General features: G+C 46.5%; 1 non-coding gene across 1 annotated transcript; it reads right to left on the reverse strand.

Moving 5' to 3' along the window:
- Positions 1–7,273: 7,273 nt before the first annotated feature.
- LOC106783176 (uncharacterized) lies at positions 7,274–9,458 on the reverse strand. The gene is made up of 2 exons (XR_011438713.1): positions 9,208–9,458; positions 7,274–7,930 (listed from the first exon to the last, which is right to left on the reverse strand). It is a non-coding gene; the product is annotated as an uncharacterized protein (transcript).
- Between the last annotated feature and the right edge of the window lie 11,758 nt (positions 9,459–21,216).

Consider the following 21,216-nt stretch of genomic DNA (forward strand, 5'->3'; position numbering starts at 1 on the left):
TAAGACTGATGTCAAAGAGTGTACTGCCTATGTTCTCCTCTAGGAGTTTTACGATTTCAGGTTTTGCATTCAAGTCTTTAATCCATTTTGTGTCAATTTTTGTGTATAGTGTAAGATAATGGTCTGCTTTCACTCTTTTGATGCAATACTACTCAACCATAAAAAGACAAAGTTGTGCCATTTGTGACAGCATGAATGGACCTTGAGGGTATTAAGCTAAGCGAAATAAAATAAGTCAGACAGAGAAAGACAAACACTGTATGATTTCACCCATGTGTGGAAGATAAACAAACACAGGGACAAAGAGAACAGATTAGCAGTCACCAGAGGGAAAGGAGGTAGGGGGAGGGCAAAAAGGGTAAAGAGCACGTATGTATAGTGATGGATAAAACCTAGATATTGGTGGTGGGCATGATGCAGTCTGTACAGAAGCTGAAATATAATAATGTACACCTGAAATTCACACAGTGTTATAAGCCAATATGACCCCAATAAAATAATTAAAAACAAAACTCCTTCTGGCCCCCAGCCCTGGGGCAGACAGCCCCTCTTGGCCCCATCTGGAGGCAGAGGAGATTGTAATCAGCCCCAATGTGAGCTGCGCGTGCCCCTTTGTTGGTACCTGCAGGCATGTCCTGGGTACATGTCTGGTCTTGCTCCCCTCTGTACAAAGTTGTCGGTCCCTGCTGTCTGATCCTGTCTCTTCTGCTTTCCCCCCTTACGTGCCACCTGCCCCGCAGCCATGGGTCACCAGCTCCCTGTGATAGCAGAGCCAGCACTGCTCTATTAACTAGCCATGGTCTGTCCTGAGGAGTATCAAAATGAGCATCTTTAGAATCAAGATTCTGATTTTACAATTCTCCCTGCAGGGGGCCTAGTTATAATACAAGACATGATGGGAGACTAGCAGGAAACTTTATTAAGCTTATGGTAGCTGGTCGTGCTTTCCTGACTGTCCACAAAGAGAATAGCATGCGTGCAAACCTGTGCGCGTGCGTGCACACACACACACACACACACACAAACACATGCTTTGCCTTCAGGAGACCAAGGCACAGGCCACCATCCTGACCCAGTCACATGCAGAGAATGGAATAAGAGCATTTGGTGAAGATCTGAATGCAATGTGGCTGCCTGCTGTCGGTCTTAAAACCCACTAAGGGGGCCGGCCCCGTGGCCAAGTGGTTAAGTTCACATGCTCCGCTTTGGCAGCCCAGGGTTTCCCTGGTTTGGATGCTGGTCGCAGACATGGCACGGCTTGTCAGGCCATGCTGAGGCAGCGCCCCACATGCCACAACTAGAAGGACCCACAGCTAAAATATACAACTATGTACTGGGGGACCCTGGGGAGCAAAAGAAGAAAGACAAACAAACAAACAAAACCCCACTAGCTAATCTTTCACCCTCTCCCAAGAGAAAAGCTCTGTCTAGCTCCACGCACATTTGTCTTGCCATTCACACTTTATTACTTTTTTCCTTGGTGCCATCGTGAGCGAGAAAAATGGCTGCTGGCCAGTTCCATGGAGGCCAGAACTAGCATCTAAGCATTCCTTTAGACTTCACCCAGAGTCCTCTCTCCACCAGCACTATAGGAAATGCAACGAGAACAACTCAGCCTCTGCTTGCGCTGGAAAAGTTTTCAGCCTCACCACTGGGGGAATGTAGAATTAGTCAAAGGGTGGGCCTGTCTGAAAGATGGACCTATATCTGAATCCCAGCTCTTCAGCCATTAGCTGTGTGGTCTTGGGCAAAGTCTGCTACCTTCTTGGGTCTCACTTCTCTCGTTTTGAAAGTAAGAATTTTTATCTTATATGGTAGTAATGAATATTATGTAGAATAAGAATGTTAAAATCCTACAATGTAAAATCCTAGAATGTAAAAATCCTAGAATAGCGCCTTGCTTATCGTAGTAACCCACTGCTTGTAAATATATATATATATGTGTGTGTGTGTGAGTAGATATATGTATATATATGTGTGTACACAGATATATGTATGATTGATATATATGTGTGTATTTATAAATCTAAAACTAGTCCCAGACTGTGTGTGTGTGTTGGTTCGCTGGAGGGAGGAGAGCCATTCCTAAGGCTGAGAGCTCTTAAAATATTGATGTGGATTTTAGCTAAGCTACTCTGTGCCTCTGTGAGGAAGCCATACGAAATGTTCTGGTACCTGGGTGGCTCCACCCTACCCTTACCTCTTTAAGGGTTTTCCGTGACTGTGACTAGTTAGGAGAAGAAGAGATTAAATAAAGATTAGTGAGTTGCCTCATACTGAGTCAGAACAAGAAGGAAGTTGAGAAAGAATCCAGCAAGCCTGACACTGTCACGTGCCGGTGAGGGAACCGAGGCCTGGGAGGAGGAGATGACTTGCTCAGGATCACATGGAGGCCAGGGCAGAACCAAGGCAGTCACTTGGGTCCCATGACTCTCTGTCCAGTGCACTTTATTTGGAACTAGAGTGCCTCACAAAACCCACTGGAGGTGAACCTCCTCGTCCCATCAGCCCTTGGGGACAGAGGAGACTCAAGCCAGAGGGCTGCCTGGAGAGCTGAGGACAGAGAGAATGGTTTCCTTTTTATTTTAATGAGGAGTGAGATGGAAACAGCCATTGTCTGATAGCTGATAGGTGGCATAAAAATTCCAGAAGACAGAGCCCGGAGTCAGATGTCAACTATGACTGTTCTCTACCCCTGGACAGGACCCCCCAGACAACAACAGTACTTACACGCCTGCACACACACACACACACACAGCACCACAGTGACCGGGAGGAGTTTCTGCAGACCTGGGCACAGGCCAAGCCAGCTGAGTCTTCAGTGCCAGGCATCTGTGATTTCCTCAGGAACACCAGGCTGCCAGAGCACCTGTACAAACATGCAGGAGGAGGCGGAGCCGGTCAAAACCAGCCGCACTCACAAGCAGGGCTTCTGCTAGAGGGATCCTGGTGGCTAGAGCTGAGCCTCTTTGCTGAAGTCCACCACTGGCTGGGCATCCCTCTGGGGCACAGCAGGTCGTGTGTGGAGCAACCCGGCAGCTGAGAGATGCTGCACTTTCCCAGTGGGCTTGTGGAGATGGGGACAAGAGAAAGGCAGACCACCACTGCCTGTCTGCTGGAGCTTCTAATTCAGACCTTGAAGTTTGAGCTGTTCTCATTTTACAGTTTAGAAAAGTTAAGTTGGCCAAGGCTACTCAGTGAAAAAGTAGGAAAGGAGGGATTTGAACACTGGTCTATCAGGCTCCAAGACGGGTGGGTGTTCTTTTTTCCTGCACCATACCACCTTCCAGGGAATTTCTTTATTTGGAATACACAACTATATCCTTTCTGAGGAGGGCAGACCTCCTTCCAAGCCCTCAGTATCACACCCTTCATCTTGGGATCTCTGTTCTGTGGAAATTCACTCAAGGCTGATGGTCAGACATCCCTGCTGGAATGTGGCAGCAGCCTGGAGAAATGTGAGAGGAAAAGCCACGGCACACGAGAACAGAGGCTGGCCTCTTAGCTCTGGGGCCATGCACATGGCTCAGGATGACAATGTGAGCATGTGTGTTTGTGTGTTCAGTCATCTGTAAGTGTGTGTCAGCGTGTGGTGAGTTGTGACCTCATGTGAGGGATCATAAATGTATATGTGTGGGAATAAGAACATGAGTGTGCATGCACGTGTGAGTGTGCAAGAGTGAGCATGCACAGGGCTGATATTCAGCAGGTACACACCGGTATGACAGGTGTTGCTGAATCCATGGTTAAAATATTGAAACTACTTCTGTAACGGGTGGCAAATAGCCACTGCACCAACTCCCTTGCCCACCAGTGCCCCTGCCACCACCCTGGCTAGCCAGCTCAGCCCTCTATACCGCCAAGAAACTGGAGGCCGATGCCTGTCACAGCAGTGGCCTCTTGAATGCTGCTCCAGCTTCTGCTCTCAATGCTCAATGTCAGTCTACAAAGTTGTAGAATTTTCTTTGAGTAACAGCCTTGTGTGTGTTATTGACGTGATATTGAGAACTTGCACGAATGTGTACCCTGTGCAAATAAGTGTCAGTGTGTGACTGTGTGTGACCATGCTGGCTTTACCTTCCCAATGGATTGGTGGATTGTAAATTCTGGAAAGACAGGATGCAGGCTTCCTGCTTCTTCCAGTCACTAACATGGTCAGAGGACCTGCCATGTTGCAAAGAATACAGACCAGAGAGCCAGAGGGTACTGAGCTTGAATCTCAGCTCTACCACCTACAAGCTGTTATTACTGCGAGCAAGTAAGGAACTTCTCTGAGCTGCTGTTCCCCCACCTCTAATGGGAACAGCAAGACCTGGTTCACTAGAGTGGTGTCAATGTGTGTCTGTGCTTGGCACCCCATGTTGGTCAGGTCCCTGCCCCTGTCCCTGCTTCCTCAGCTTCTCAGCCTCAGTTCTTGCCCTCAGGGAGCGTGGCCTGTCCCAAAAGACGTGCTGACTGTAACCTGACAGGTGGAAATCACGCGGGCCAGAGCTGCCCAGGACTGCCTCGAGAGCAGGATCCATCATGGGCAGGTGTTCAAAAAGGGAAGATTTCAGAAGAAACGGCAACCACCAAATGGGGTAATTATGCCTTAGACTAAATCTTGTTTCCCCCTATGAACACCACTCAGACCTTTGCTCTATTTAATTGGTCCTTGCCCTTAACCCCAAAATGTGCCATGTCCCTCACACGTTTGTATCGCTAAAGGTCTGGATCCCATGTCCTCAAGTGGTGGAAAGAAGCAGAGGGTGCTACTGTGCTCTGAATTTGGAGAATGATAATAAAAGCAATAGCTAACATTTATCCATCAGTTATTATGGGTTTGGTTATGATTATTATTTACTTACATTGACTCATTGAACCCCTCCCCTTCAACCCCAAGAGGCAGATATAATTCTCCTCTCTACAGATAAGTGAGACCCAGAGAGGTTACGTAATTTGCTTCAGATAACACAGTGAAAGAGGCGTGGTTCTGGGGCCCAAACCCAGTATGATGGTGATAAAAGAAAAACCAGCATGATGATCACACGCTAGCACATGTGCACACGTGCTAGTTATGATCGTTAGTAGAGGAGAAAATTAAATGAAGCCCAGAGAGGCAAAATTAAGCCTTATGCTAAGCTGCTGAGTGAGGGAGGGTAAGGAACGAGGGAGTAGAACCCAATCGAGAGAGATCCCAGGGAAGGTGGTGTGTGGGGGGTGAGGGAGGAGACATTTGGAGGCTTCGCTGAATGAGACATCTGAGTGTGGGGAAATGTTTAAACTTCTCATCGCTTTCCGGGAGTTCAGTTAAGGTTTACATAACTTTCAATGCTTTTTGTATGTCATACTTGAGTTTCTGTTGAATGCAACACTCTGGAGGAAATGTTTCCCAGATGTGGGTCACAAGACTAAAGACATGTTCCAGTTTTCTGTGGGGCTTGGCTGGTGTGGGTGGCTGCAGAGGCCACACTCTGACCACCATGGACTGGGGCTTAGACACGGGAGAGCTGGCCTTCTTGGGTATGCCTGACATTCACAGCTGTGGCTCATGCTGTGCCCAGTTCTGGAATGCGCTCTTCCCTGCCCAACCAAATCCCCCCATCCCACCACTGGAAATCCCAGCTGCTCCAGGCATTCCACACTGAACAGCTGTTTCCTGATAGCCCTGCGGCAGGTGCTGCAGTGACAGAGATGGCCAAGTTCTCCTTCCTCCCTCCACAGCCCTCACTGTTCTCTCTGTTTCCTCTGAATTCCAAGGCCGTGAATGACGCATCCATACCACCCAAGACATCTTAATTAGATGCCACCTTGCCTAGGTGTTCTTTGTTATCTCAAGGGTCTTAGCTTGATCTTCTTATGGGGATTGTTAAACCAAGAGACCCAGAGCCCTGTGCTGTGCTTCTGTGTTTTCACAGCACCCATCACATTCTGAGCAAATGGGAAGGAAGTTGCTCACTAAGGGGGCACTGGTGGATTGACGGTGGATGGATGGATTGTGATGGATAAATGGATAGATGGATGGAGCATAGTGACAAGGCATGGAAGGAGTTCTAATAGAGGAGGAGGAGCCCAGCCATCCCAGGAAGCAGTGCTAAAAGCTTCATTATTCAGCTAACTCTGTATTCTCCAGGGTCTTCAGTATATGTTAGGGATAATCCAGCCTTCTAGTTTATGTTATTTTCCTCTCTGGCTCCTTTTTGGTACTTCTGCTGGTTCTTCGTGATTCCCCTGGAGCCCAGAGGCATGGGAGAGGAGGCAGGTATAGGAGAGGAGGTTCAAATTTATGGACTACTTTGTAAGAGAGGTATTTCATAGAGAGGAATGAAAGTTGGTAGTGGAAGCAATAGAAACCAGCAGTTTGGATTACCTGTGGGTTTGAATTATCTGGTTACCTCAATCCCCCAAGAATTTAGAGAGTTGAAAGTAGGAGGGCAGTGGGGGGAAAAATAGCCCAGGAAAATCTTCAACTGGAGAAATAACGGGAGCTGTGATTTTGATCAAATATTGATGATGGATATGTGTTGGGCATATGATGTTTGCATAGACTGTCTCTTAATTACACATTTAGTTAGCTTGAAGAAACTTTGGTCTTTTCTTTTACTTATGGGAGAATTTTTTTTTCTTTTGAGAAAGATTAGCCTTGAGCTACCATCTACTGCCAATCCTCCTCTTTTTGCTGAGGAAGATTGGCCCTGAGCTAACATCTGTACCCATCTTCCTCTATTTTGTGTGGGACGCCTGCCACAGGATGGCTTGATAAGCGATACGTAGGTCTGCACCTGGGATCTGAACTGGCGAACACTGGGCCACCAGAGTGGAGTGTGTGAATTTAATTGCTACGCCACCAGGCCAGCACCTAGGAGAATTTTTAAGACAATCCTCAACTCCTTTTGACCCATAAGCTCTTGGACGGTGTTCTTTGAGTTATAGTTTATTTGCCTCAACCCTTCTCCTCTACTGTGTAGCTCTTGGCTGGAGATTTCCCTTACTTTTTCTATGAGGATGACTTTTCTTTGCACACGTTCTCTGGATGGGCATCTTTTCCCTCTGGTTCTTTGTGGTGTTCTCATTTTCTGTATCTCCATGCTACAGAAGTGCCCACCTCTCCTCCTTACCCTGGCAGGACCACTGTAGATGTCCCCCAGCTCAGAAGTGCATTCACACCATGCCTCCTCCTCTACCTGCACCCACATGCCCAGCTCTCCTAGGGCTCTGGGTAGGGGAGCAGATTGCAAAATCCACAGGAATATAAAATTGTTAAACAACAAAATAAGTCAGACTGAGACATTAGTGCCAGAGGAATTATGTTTAATTGTTTGGAAAACAAGAGCAGAAATGAAGGGTGATAGGAAGGAGGAGTGTGTAGGCACGCTGTCCAAGTTTCCAACAAGCCAACAAGGAGATGTCGATGCATTTCAGCAAAGATGATTAGATGGTTTAGAATCAGATCCTTGCCTGGGATGGAAATTGCAGCTGCTAATTAATAAGAGGCAGAGATGGACGGAGCCGCCATCTTGGTGCTGTCATTTCCTAAGTGTGGCGGCCTCCAGAAGCAGGGAGTGAGTGGACTGAGAGTCGGCTGTCCGAGGGAGAGGAAGTGGACTTCATGCGCTCTGTGGTCCCTGGGGGCTTAGCCTCTGGTCACATGCCCGGGGGCTTACTTCTGCTTGGACTTCTGGCACTGCTGAGGCGGTGGGCATTTCTGCTGGCACTTGGGTGGAGGCTGGCAAGGCTGCTTGGTCTGCTGAGGTGGGGGGCAATACTGTTGGGGTGGGGGGCAGGACTGTTGGGGTGGGGGGCAGGACTGCTGAGGTGGGGGGCAATACTGTTGGGGTGGGGGGCAGGACTGCTGAGGTGGGGGGCAGCACTGCTGAGGTGGAGGGCAGGGCTGCTTCGGGGGAGCACACTGCTTCTGCTTCTGCTGAGACATTCTGGGCTGGATGTGCAACTGGAAGAAGAAAGCACAGAAGTGAGGAACACAAGCCATAGAGAGACTCTGGGCCCTGCTGAACCTCCTGCCATATTCATATCCTGCTCTTGTTTTACCTGGCCCTGATCGCTTCACCAATTTAAGGAGTGTGTGTGTGTGAATGTGTGCATGTGTGTGTGTGAGTATAAACTGTAGCTAAATGTTTGTAAATCATTTCAACTCTTTTTGAGACAAAGAAACACGGAAGGAAGGAAGAAGGGAGAAGGAACAAAAGGAAGGCGGGGGGAGAAAAGAAAGAGGAATATGAAATGAGAGAGAGTAAGAAGGAAAGACAGGGAAAAAGAACAAAAAGCAATATACTGTAATGGCAAAAGCTATGGAATCTGGAACAGGATTGCAAGGGATCTGAGTCCTGGCTAAACCAGCAACCAGCTGTGTGACTTTGAGCAAGTTACTTAACTTTTGTATACCTGTTTCCCTAAAGGTTGTTGTAAGGACTATATGAGTATATAAAAATGCATACATACAAACATGCATACATCTATGCATAAATGTGTGTGTGCGCACACACACACACACAGAGTACCTAGCATGTGATGAGCACTGTGTAAGGGCTTTGATTTATTAAATAAGTTTCTAAAAATTTAAAAAGGACGGTAAGGAACATCTTAATCATTCTTTAAGAGAATTTATAGAGAAGAGGAATCTAGAGAAGAATGGGCCTTTTAGCTTGATTCATAATTATAGTTGAGGAAAGCAAACCACAGAGAGGGAAGTGATTGCTCCCAGGTCCTTAGCACAGGTGGCTGGGGACAGCGGTCCCCGATTCCCAGAGTAGGAGCTTGCCACTGTACCATATCCTCTTGTGCTCCTTGGGGCCTCTGCACAGCTGCTCCCTGATGCGGCCTGCTCTCCTCCCTCCATGTATTTGCCTTTCCCTTAAAGGGCAGCTCTGAGGGCTGCTCTGTCCCATAGCTGGTGCCCCCACCCCACTCCTTCTACCAAGTCCCTCTCAGCGCATGGCAAGACACAACACCCACACCATGCCAGCAGAAACCTCAAGCCACTGGCCTCTTGGCAGACCCTCCTCTCTCATCTCAGCCAGCTTCCCACACACCTTGACTGGATGATTTGCAGACCAAGACAGGTTGGTCCCAAATGATACGGAAGAGAAGGATGCCCAAAGGAAGCCTTTCTTTGACCAACCACCCAGAGCTCCAGCCCCAGCTTCCTGTCACAGTTTGGGAACATGTGAAACAAGGCTGCAAGGAGAGGCGTTACTTTGCCAGACTTACCCAAGTTCACCAGCGACTGGAGCCTGCAAATGCCAAGGGGTTTGGGATGCTCTGCGCCTGCCCACCTTTTATACATCTTACATCCCTGCCTGAGGCCATGAGGTGGCCTAGGATTAGGATGTCCTAATTAGTCCCTAATCACAATAGGATCTACCTGTCCTTCCTCAAATTTCAGGTTTTACTCACCCCCTAGGACTGGCAGCCTCCCTCTTGGCATGGCAGCACTTGGGGATGACAGTGGTGCCTTCACTGTGGCTCTGGCCCCACCTCCCCCATCACTTTATGAGGCCTGGCTAGCTTGAATTTCCAAACCCACTCAGGACTTTTGACTTACAACCTTGGCATCCGGGATGGTCCCAAGGTAGCATTCAGGACAATGTTGGGTGTGGGGGGTGTGAGGGCAGTGTTCCAGGATGTTCTGATTGACAGAGGGGAGGGGGTGGACTGGGTGGAGTACACAGACAGCATTGTTTTAAGGGAAACTTAACGACTGAGGGGGTGAATGGTTCTCTGGGAAGCTCATTAAACTCAGTAGAGTGTGACTGCCGAGGAAACCTAGGATCAGAGCCACATTTGGCCTGAACTGGTGGGAAGACAAGGCAAGTGGCTTTGGTTTTTGTGCCTATTGTTATTTAAGCATAAAAAGGGGATGCAGCTTTTTGTCCTGCCTCCTATTGAGAAAATGATTAGGCTTCATTAAGAGAAACTGGGTGGTTACAGTAGACAGTACTTATCTCTGTATCTCTCTACTTATACATAAGTCACCCAGGCTCCAGGGTTCCCAGGGAAATGATTATCATAAGGGGGAGAGGGTGGGGGAACTAAGAAGCATTCAATTAGAATGAGCTCATGGAGGAGTCACCTGGGCTGGTCCTGGATGCTCACCTCTGATGGCCCCAGTCTAAATTCTTCCTCCGCACTCCTGTTAGAGATTCCAAGACAAAGAGGGATGGCACAGGGCACAGACTTGGATGCTCCCCATATCTGACAAAGCATGGGACATATCTCTAAAAAATCTCTGAGTGGTGTTCAGGTTGGGGCTTTCACCTTTCCCAGGTGGGTGGCCTTGGGCACTTAATGTCCTGGGGCCTCAATTTCCTCAACTTCTGAAGAGGACAATAACACCATTCTGCATCTCAGTGGTCAGGGTTAAAGTGGACAACATATGTAAAGGACGTGCATAGTGTTTGGCACAGAATAAGTGATCATCAATTGTTGGGTGCTCCGTGTAGCTAGGCTCTGAACACCATGGCAAGGCACACTGTTAGAAGTATGGGAGAGGTAGCTGCAAAATTTGAAGGCAAGTAGTGGCACTTGCCACCCAGTGTCATAAGACCTTGACTGAGAGAAATGGAAATAGGCAAGCTAGTTCTGAAGATGGTATGTTTTAAACCTCAGACGTGGAACTTAGTTGTAGCTCTGCTGAAAGGCTTTCAATATCCCGAGAGCTTGAGAAGTCATGCTGCACAACTAGAAGACACAGGCTTGGAAGACAGTGGTCTCTCTCTCTTTTTTTTAATTGAGGAAGATTAGCCCTGAACTAACATCCGAGCCCATCTCCCTCTACTTTACGTGTGGGACACCTGCCAAAGCATGACTTGATAAGCCATGCGTAGGTCCATGCCCAGGTTCCTAACTGGCAAACCCTGGGCCACGGAAACAGAGCACTGAAGTTAACCACTATGACACCGAGCCACTCCCCAGTGGTCTCTCTCTTAACTCATGGTGCTGCCTCATTGAGATCACAGGCTGTACGTGGGCAAGTAACTAACACAGACCCAGAGGAATCCAGGCCTTTCTGGTGGGAGAATCCCTTTGACCTGGTGTCACTCTGACAGAGGCAACCTCAGATAGCCTTGGAAAAGGATTCAGCTCAGCTAATAGCAGAGAAGAAAGGCCATGAGGGGTAGTTATCCTAAGATAACCAGTTATTTATCGAGAGGTACTACATTCGCATCAGTGCCAGGCACTGTGCTGTGCTGGGGACAGTGGTGAACAAAGACAGCCAGGCTCTTGCTGTTGACAAGGCAACAGGGCAGAGGGTGTGGTTTAGTGTGGCAAGTCTGCGTCTGTGACTGGGCCTGTGTAAGTGGGAAGGGGGAAAACAACTGCTTAACGTCCTCCTCCTCCTTCCAACTCTTACAGTTTTTGACTGTCTGACTTGGATTAGCTGAAAAAATCAATCCTAAATATCACTGGAGTGATGCCTGTATAGCTAGAAAAAGTGTGAGCATCAGCTAATTCATGAGTTTTGGATGTTAAATCCTGTCAATCTTTTCTTTCATGTGCCTCAACTACTCAGAACACACTTTTTGTGGTAGAGTCAGCTACTTCAAGAATGCATTGTGCAATATTGCTTCTACTACCAGAGGACAGAAAAGGAACAGATAATCTAGAAGACACCAATAAAACCAAACGCTTATCCTGGACACTTGGAATGGTGTTGTTCACTGGTTTTCATTAGCACTGCTCTCTGTCTTTCTCCTTCTCCAATCTTCTGTCTCTCTTATGCAAACATGCATACACACACACACTCACACGTGCATATATACACATGGGTCTCTGCCACATTCTAGATCCAAGTGTGAGTGGGGCATAAGGACTGTTCCCAGTAAGGTTGATAAGATGGAAGTGATGAGATGAGGTGGTATTTTCCACCAATGTCCAAAACGTGTGGACATACTCACTACCTACCATTGGTCCATATCTAACAGGCATATGACCCCTACTTCCTTTGTATGGCTCCCATACCCTAGGTTCCATATGGTTCTTGAGGACATTTTTTCCCTCTTCTAGTTTTCCATGGTGTTCATCTCACCCTCATTTCACTTGGATGAACATGAACATGATGGTGAGACAGTGAGGATGAGAGGTATGTATTGGAAAAAAGAGGTAGGAGGGGAACCTTACCTCCTAGGATGTCTCTGGCTTACAAATAGACACCAGCTTACTTGGTTTCTAGTTATAGGCACATATTAGCACATTCAGCCTGAGAAGTACCAGGACCTAGCTGGCGAAGGGGCAAGGGGCTGAGCTTTTCAGGGATCCGGTCAGGTATCACATGTATAGGAAGCAGACACCATTCCAAGTAACTCTGGGAGCTGAGGAACTGAGTGACGCACAGGCCCTACCCTCAAGGAGTGTATGATCCTCTTGGGGAGTTAAGGTCAGCCCAGTGTGACAGAGGAACTGGAACTGGAGGCAGACACCATGAGTCAGGACCTGAGGGATGATCTGGTGGCACAGGAGCTCAGAGGAGTGGTCATCACTATGGGATGGGCTCGCGTTGACAGCAATGCATCAGGGGAAACAGGAAAAGCTCCTAGAGTGTGGGCTCCTTCAGGGCAGAAACACTGACTTCATCTTTGTATCCTGTTACCCAGCAAATGTTCCAGCTCGGATTCTGAGCTAAATGTTTGTGAAATGATTGAGAACATTCCAGACAAGGGAAGATAGAGCCCCGAACCAGACAAAACAGTCCCAATTCTTGGTCCAAGGGCTGTGTCACACTCCATGACATTCTCAACAAGCCATGGAGAAATGAGAAATGTTACTATATTTTATAGAGGTTGGTATAAGTTTGCTGACTTTTATTTCTTTGGATGGTCTTATTTTTTGTTTGCTTTTTTGAGACTATACAATTTACAGAGATATTGATTTTAAAACTGCCTTAATTTATTGAAATGATAGTAATTATAAAGGTCCTTTACCTTTCCTTGACAAAATAAAAGATTGTCCCTCTTTACTGATTGCATTGTTTAAAAAAAAAAAAAATACTTTTGGTGAAATCCAAAAGCCTGGGTTACTGTTAATGTGGTCCATCCAGTCTTATCGCTAACAGATATGGAAGAGGTGAGGTAGACCTACTTGAGATCACATCTTATCAGTTGTGAGAGAGAGGACTTGAACTCTGGGTATTTGTCTAACAACCAAACCAAACAAACAAACAAATGGAACAGGACTTTGGCTGATGTCAAAATTTCAGCAGGAAATTCTCCTCCCCTCCTGCTTGTCCCCCTACCCCTTCTTAAAGCTAGGCCTTTGCAGTGACGACAGGACCAGGCCTGTATGGCACCCACATCCCACCTCTGTCTTCTCCCAGGCTCTCCAGAGTGCAGTGCAAGACTCTGGCCTGCCCCTCTCCTCGGGGGACACACTATGGCCTGTACTGTGACCTCACTGAGCCAGAATCCATTCTCTCTTGCCTTTATCTGGCCTCTCAGATCAGAGAGGATTAACCCTTCAAATCACTTCTCCCCTTCCTGACTCTTAGGCGGCCCCTAGTTGTGAGAAGTGAGTAGTTCACCTCCAAGTCCCCAACAGCTGGCTCTTCAACTGCCTGCTTTTCTATGCTCAGAACCAGTGGTTTCACTGTCATAATAGGGATGTCCTGGGATTCTTTGCTACCTTAGGGGATGAAGGCTTAACTTCGTTCCGCATGGCCCCAAGATGTGGAATGAGGTCCCAAAAGGTTGAGGTTCCACAGAGATCTGCCTCCAGGCTCCTTGTCTCCCTTAGTGAGCTCATTCACTCCTGTTCTTCTAATTACTACCTTTACACTAATGACTTGTTAATCTGTATTTCCAGCCCAGGCATCTACCTTGTGCTTCAGATCCACAGTACATCAGCTGCCTCCTGAATATCTTCATCTGGATGTTTCAAAGTCACATTGGTCTTAACACGCCTGGAACTATACTTGTCATCCCTCCCCCTGCTCACTCTCCATTTCAGTGAACAGCACCACCACCTACCATATACCACTTACCCACGGCCCCAGTCAGAAACCTGGCCCAACTTCTAACTACATCCACCGTCCACCAAGTCCTATCAATCTATCACCTAGGTATGTGATGTATACCACACATGATGTATGTGATTTCAAGAGGCCCCTACCTTGGTATGGCCTTCATCAACTCTTGCCTTGACTGCTGAAGAGATCCCCTACTCCATTTCACTGTCTGTAGTCTCTCTAGTGAAAACATCTTCTACACAGAAGTCAAAATGATAATTTCGAAAAAATGTAAGAGAATGTCTTGTTTTTAGGAAATATATACTGAAATATTTAGGGCCAAGGGGCAGCATACCTGCAATTTACTCTCAGATATTCAGGAAAAAGAAAACAAAACGTAGATAGATAGATAGAGATACATACATAGAGATACAGATATATAAATATATATGTATTATCTATACATATATACATATATAGATATATATGTATACCCAAATACACATGTATATATGCTTCCATATATATGTATATATCTGTATCTGTCTATATATATGTTTTTTCTTTTTCCTGAACATACATATATATCTATATATCTGTACATGTAAATACATACATACACACACACACACACACACATAGATCAATGTTTGGGAATCTAGGTGAATCTGCATGAAGGGTATCCAGGAATTCTTTGTACAGTTCTTGACACTTTACTGTAAGCCTGAAATTTTGTCAAAATAAACAATTTTTAAATAAACACATTTTAAAGGTAAATGAGCCCACGCCATTCTCCTACATAGATCCCCCAAAGGCCCTCATTCCCTCTACCTACAGGATAAAGTCTAAATTCTGATATGATACAGCCCTGCCTACCTCCTCCAGCTTTATCTTATCACTACCTGGCTCATGCTTTGCCCCATCACTAATGACCTGCTTGCAGTTCCTGGCAGACAACCTGCTGTTTCTCATTGTGAAGTCTTTGCTCACATGGTCTTTCTGATGGGAATCTCCAACATCTGCCTGCCCCTTTCTGGCTACTGGATGTGTCAGAGGAACGCGTCAAACACATGAAATGGTGGATGGAGCTAGATGAGCTTCCCATTTCTCCATAAGCTTTTCCCTCTAGATGGTTATGGTTAGTTTCCCTAACCCTGTGATAGACTCAAGGGTTTATGAGGAACAGCCTCTGATTCTAAGTGGTTAGACATAGGTGCAGAGAACTTGAGGAGTTTCTTTGGTGAGACCAATTTCTCCCAAGGGGACCCTTGTATCTTTGGTTTTATCTTTTGTCACTCAGGGACAGGACAGTTGTCATCTAGGCTGGCCCTCTTCCACTCCTGATTCTCTTAAAAGAGACAACTAAACCTCCAGTGAGTTCCCTCTAAAGAGGGAATAAGAAGCTCCCAGTCTGCACAGTGCACAGTAAGTTCAAGCTGGAGGCCAGGGGCATTCGTGTGCTCACACCTGTGTGTGTAGAGGGGTGGGGACAGGGGTAAGAGGCAGACAAGATGCATGCTTTCTCTTCCTAGAAGTATCCCGGCCTTCACCCCAGCTTTAAGGTTGTCAACTGGCTATTATATCTAGTCTTAAAAAGTATTTATGAGACTTCTTCCCCAACCAAGAGGATATTCCAATAGGCTCTCATGACTGGAGAGGAAGGACATCCTCCGGCCTGGAAAATCCAGGTCTGTGGGATGCAACATCTGCCTATATATTCACTGACCTGGGAGGGACAAATTGTTCCCTCAGGAACATTGAGGAGGACCATGAGTCTTCTTTCTAGGTTTAGATTTGATGAAGATTAAAGGGAAGATACCATAAGTAGTTACGAATCATCTCACTCCTCCAGATTGAGGGCTCTTACTTGTCTTTCTGTATTGTTCAGAGTCAGGGAAACAGGCAAGTGAGAAAAACTAAAAGTAAACTAAAGAAAACAGAAAGGCTAAGTAGCTCTCCATGTTAAAGAACTGAGCCACAGAAGGGGCAGGGGGAGAGAAATGAGACTGCATACTCACACTGAGTGTCTGGGTGTTGGTACAGTTTCTGCACAATTTTAGGCAGGAAGGAGAGATTTTTTTGAGGGGGACAATTTCTTTCTGTGTGATATCTATATCTATCTATCTGTCTATATCTAGATAAGGTGGTAAGAAATGTGATTTTAGGAAATTTTGCTCTGAGTTTTGATGGAAACTTCCCTTGGTATTCTCCAGTGATCTTAAGTTAAAATATTTAGTTGCTCTTTGAGGCATTTCTTTGAATGTCGTACATCTCTTACCCAGGCCACAAAACTGCCCAATTATATGCAGATTTCAAGAAAGATTGCATGAAAGAAAGAAAGAAAAATTGCATGAAAAATGCAAGGCAGAGTTTCCAAAGTTGGCCTAACGTATTTTAGCTACAAGTATATGGAAATCTATAAATACATCACTCTTTACCTAAGTAAAATGCATCCTTACAATGTTAAAATATAGGCTTATTCCTTGGTTCTTAAGAAACCTGAAGAGAAATGCATTAAATAAGCAGTTTGAAATATAGTTCCATTTTAGGCAGCAAATAATCAGGCAAAAAGGCTGGGTCCTGGTCTCCCACCACTTACGGGCATGAGACACAGTGATGCCACAAAACATGGAAGAGCAGATCCCAGGAGCCTCAGGTCGCATTACTCCTGGTTCCTGGCCTCTGGTTAACTTCATTCTGCACTCAGCAGTGAGGCTGGGGCTGAGTAGACTGGGGCAGTGGAGAACAATGCCTCCTCCTCCTTTTCCATGCACACCCTTGAGCTGGGATAATACTGGCAAGTGGGCGTGTGGAACCCAGACAAGCAGGTATCGTGTTTGTTTCCAAGTAGAGAGGTCAGACTTTGTGTCTGGAATTCTGAGTCATATCAAGGGTCCATGAGGGTTAGACTCTTTATATCCTGTACTACACACAAATGCATACACACACACATGCACACACCCTCAGTCGGTCCCCACTACTATGCAGGGGACTCTCTCTTGCACAGTGTCCTTTGCTAGGAACTGAAGGAAGCACATCTAAATAAAATGCAACCCCAGGTGTTTGCTGAGCACCTACCAAGTAGCTAAGCACAGGGCTAAGTACCACTGAGCACGGAAGCAGTGAAAAAATATCCTGTCCTCAAGTTGCTTAAGTCTAGCTGGAGAAAACAAAAGTGAGCAAAAGGGAGCTCAGTTTTTATGTAAATATAGAATCCCCAGTTTCCATTGAGAGTCAGATTATGGACAGAGGAATAACACTCTCTGAGGAGAGGACAAGACCTTAGGAATCTGCTCAAGAAGGAAGAATATATAGAATGGCAGGAGGTTGGGATGAATGGACTGGGGGTGGCCAGGGCTGCACCTATGCATTTCCCCATGAAGACTGTGGGTCCAGAAGGAGGAGCAGCAGGATTAGACAGTAGGGCTGACCTGGGTCTGAGGACCACATAGGGGCCAATAGAAAGGCCCTACTAGCGATGGAAGTCAATCCTGGTGGTCTAGTGGTTAAGATTCAGCACTCTCATTGCTGTGGCCTGGGTTCATTCCCTGTCAGGGAACCACACCACCTGCTTGTTGGCTGTTACACTGTGGCAGCTGTACGTTGCTGTGATGCTGCAAGCTATGCCACTAGTATTTCAAATACAAGCACAGTCATCCATAGTGGATAGCTTTCAGTGGAGCTTACAGACTAAGACAGACAAGGAAAAAGGACCTGGCCACCCACTTCTGAAAAAAAATTAGCCATGAATAGCAGTGGAACATTGTCTGATATAGCACCAGAAGGTGAGAGGATGGTGCAAAAGACTGGGCAGGGCTCTGCTCTGCTGTACACAGGGTCGCGAGGAGTTGAGTTGGAATCAACTCAAGAGCACTATCAATCAAATCGCTAGAGATGGAAACCTTGAGGGGAGGGTAGTTCGGACTGTGGTCCGGGCAGGGGAAAGAGGCAAGTGGAGGAGATTTAGAGGATAAAACACGGATGTGATTGGAGATTTTCAGAGATACTAGAGCCCAGAGCTGTAGTGGCAAAGAGAGAACAGAAGTACTGTCGGGCATGGAGGTCAAAGCTAACTTAAGGAACAAGTTGTTGCTCTCTGAAATGATGCTTAGATATCTCCAGAGGGAGGGAGTGAAGACACAGTGAGAAATTAGCCATCTACATTTTAAATGAGTAGTTTCTGATATTTTGAGTTTCCCATATAGAATAAAAAAGAAAGAAAAAATACCCTTGAAATATAGAATTCAAATGGTATCTTCTTCATAAAGTCTTTCTCATTCCCAAGAAATATGTCCTTTCTGCCTAAAGACACTGTCTCTCACTTCCATAGCCTTCCATAGCCTTCCCCACATCTACTAGGATGTTATTCTTGGTTCTTGGGTATTCTTGGTTCTTGGTTCTTGGGCATGAGATTTGTTAACCCCAATAGTGTTATACCCTGGAGGATAGACCCACAAATTCCCTCCTTAAAGACTAGCACAGAGCCAGGCGCATAACAAGATCCCAGTAAATGTTCCAGGAATTGAAGTCATGCTGTGCCATGGATGAGACCAGTGGCTGAGGGAATGTTTTCTTTTGGGAAAATTAAATAACAGTCTTAAGGAACAAAGCAACCAAGTATTAGTTTTTGAAGGTTGACTACTAGCAAGCTCAAATGAATGTGGAGCTAAACGCAATAAGTATTTGTTGAATGAATCGTCCAAATAGAAGTTCATGGGAAGCTGAGCTGAGGGAGACAGTCATGAGGCAACAGCTTCTTCACCCTCTATCACAAGAAAGATGTGTGAATGCACACACACACACCCCAACCCCCCACACGCATACTTGTAGACTTACATGTGTGAAGATCTTTTGTGTTTATAGACATGTTTGTTTCTCTTCAAGGAAGGGTATAAATAGAATGGTATCTTTCATGATGCATGTCCCAGATTTGCCTCTCTGGGTTCCTTCCTCCTTCTGTTGTGAGGCATCTGGGGAAATTGCCTCACAGCCCATGGGTCTGTGCAAGGGTGTAATCCTGGATGCCGATGACATAGAGCAGCTGTTTGCATGGTAAGTCCACCTCGGGACTGTAGGGGAGGAGTGGCATAGAGAGCTCACTCAGGCAGCCTCAGAAATGTAGTTGCTCCACATTTAGGGAACACCTACTATGTTCTAGGCTCTGAGGATTCAGAGAGAAATAAGAGGTAGTTTCTGCCTTGCAAGTCCTCAGAACCTAGAGCCGGTAACAGACTATACAAATCATTTGAATAGTATACAGTAAGTGCTTTTGTAGAGTTATTTGGAGGCTGTTGCAGCAGGTTGAGGAGGATATAAACCAGCCAGGAGGCATTGCTACAGGCTTTCTAGAGGAAATATTGTCTCCTCAGTGCACTAACAGTGAATTAAGGTCAAGGTCACCCTCCGTTTTCTCCTAGATGTTTCCTGATTTGGGAGATAACTTCACCCATCCCTCTGGCTCAGAGAAGTTTTCCTTTTCCCAGCCCACTGCTTCCCCTCCACTCCTACCTAACTCTCTGGAAAACCATTCCATCACACCACCATCATTCCAACAAAAGAGAGTTGGGCATCTGGAGGGAATGCCCAGAAATTGGTCCAAGGCACTGACCAATTTCTAGGCTCATGAGCTGCAGGATGGGTGCCTGTTCTTGCTACACCTCAAGGGTCTTTGTGAAGCCTAATCAGGTGGGGAATCACCAAGAACACCCCAGACGTGGAAAACTTGGATAACAGAGAGTCAGTGTGTCTGCAGCAACAAATACCTACCAAGCACCTGCCACTGTCTAGGGACAGAGCAAAGAGGGCACAGCAGAGCCCACACAGGCTCTTCTCCCTCAGATCTTACATCCTGGTAGGAAAAGAGAGATGATAAATGCATATACAACCAAGAAACAAATAATATAACTTCTGGTAAGTCATGAGGGCTACGAAGAAACTAGGACATGGTAATGTTCAATTAGTGTGGTTAAGGAGGCCGTCTCTAAGGAAGAGACATGGAAACAGGCCTTGATAATAAGATGGTCATGGAAAGGTCTGTGGATAGAGGCAGAGCAAGATTAAATGCAAAGTCCCTGAGACGGGGCTGCTTATGATGTGTTCCATGAGCGTCACATGCCTAGAGTCTGGTGGACAAGGAGTGGGGTGAGTTCAGGGAGCCGGGCAGGGCGGAGTTCCATGGGGTGTGAGGCCTGAAGGATCTGAGTGTGTAGTGACTGGATCTGACTTTTGCTTGAGAAGTATCACTCTGCCTGCTCTTAGAAGGTGGGCTGAACCAAGGCAAGAGTCAAGGCTCCCTCACCCTCCCTTATCTTGGATTCTTATCAGAACCCAGAGAGCATATTTCTACTCTAAATTTAGCCAAGAAGAAACCAGGTTTTAGTAAGGTAACAGTGACAGACTTGCTGACGCCAAGTGTAGGTATTTTTGCATTGTATTCTATATCACAGCTTTTCTGGAAAAGTGCCTTGATTTTGAAAGCATGTTTTTTTTCCATCTGTACACATTCGAACTTGTTAAACCATTTAAAGTCCAGGGGAGAGAGTGACTGGGTCAAGTGGCCTCTTCTTGAAGGAATCTCCTCCTACCACCCTTCTCCCAGACAGAACTACCATCCCAGACTAGCCCACTGTACTCTTTAACTTGCCTCCCACTTTGCCCCTCAGAGTTCCTGGCTGCTCTGGGTCATCCCTACTGTTCAGAAGGAGTCACACAGGACTTGTGGGTTCTGTCTTTCCACACGGGTTGGAAATCATGCCTCTTATTTCATTTTCAGCAGCCTCACACCTGTAGCAGAAGACTTAGGGAAGAACACGATGGGAAGAACACAGAACACAGAGTATCAAGGCCAGCTGGTATTTCTATTCTCCCTCTCTGCTTCCCATACTCCAGCCAAACTGGACCATTCGTTCTGGTCACACTCACAGTGTTTCTCTCCATCTATGCCTTCACTCAGGTGGTTCCATCGGGGACCCTGCTCCATCCCGTTTTGGTATCCATTCCTCGGTACTCATTCTTCAAAGCCCAATTGTATGTCACCTCCTCTAGGAAGGTGTTCTGAGAGTCCACTAACCTTTTGTGTGACTTCCCAACTCTGAGTCCCCAAAGCCTTTGCAGGGGCATGGGCTCTGGTTTCAGACACATCTGGGCTTGAATCTCAGGGGCTGGCTGAGTGACCTTAGGTGCACGACTTGTCCTCACTGAACCTCAGTCTCCTTGTCTCTAAGGTCAGGAGGATAATCACACCTACGTCATAGCACTGGTGTTCTGGGAAGATGAGATCA

The sequence above is a fragment of the Equus caballus genome, chromosome 5, assembly GCF_041296265.1.
Source record: "Equus caballus isolate H_3958 breed thoroughbred chromosome 5, TB-T2T, whole genome shotgun sequence".
Taxonomy (NCBI): Eukaryota; Metazoa; Chordata; class Mammalia; order Perissodactyla; family Equidae; genus Equus; species Equus caballus.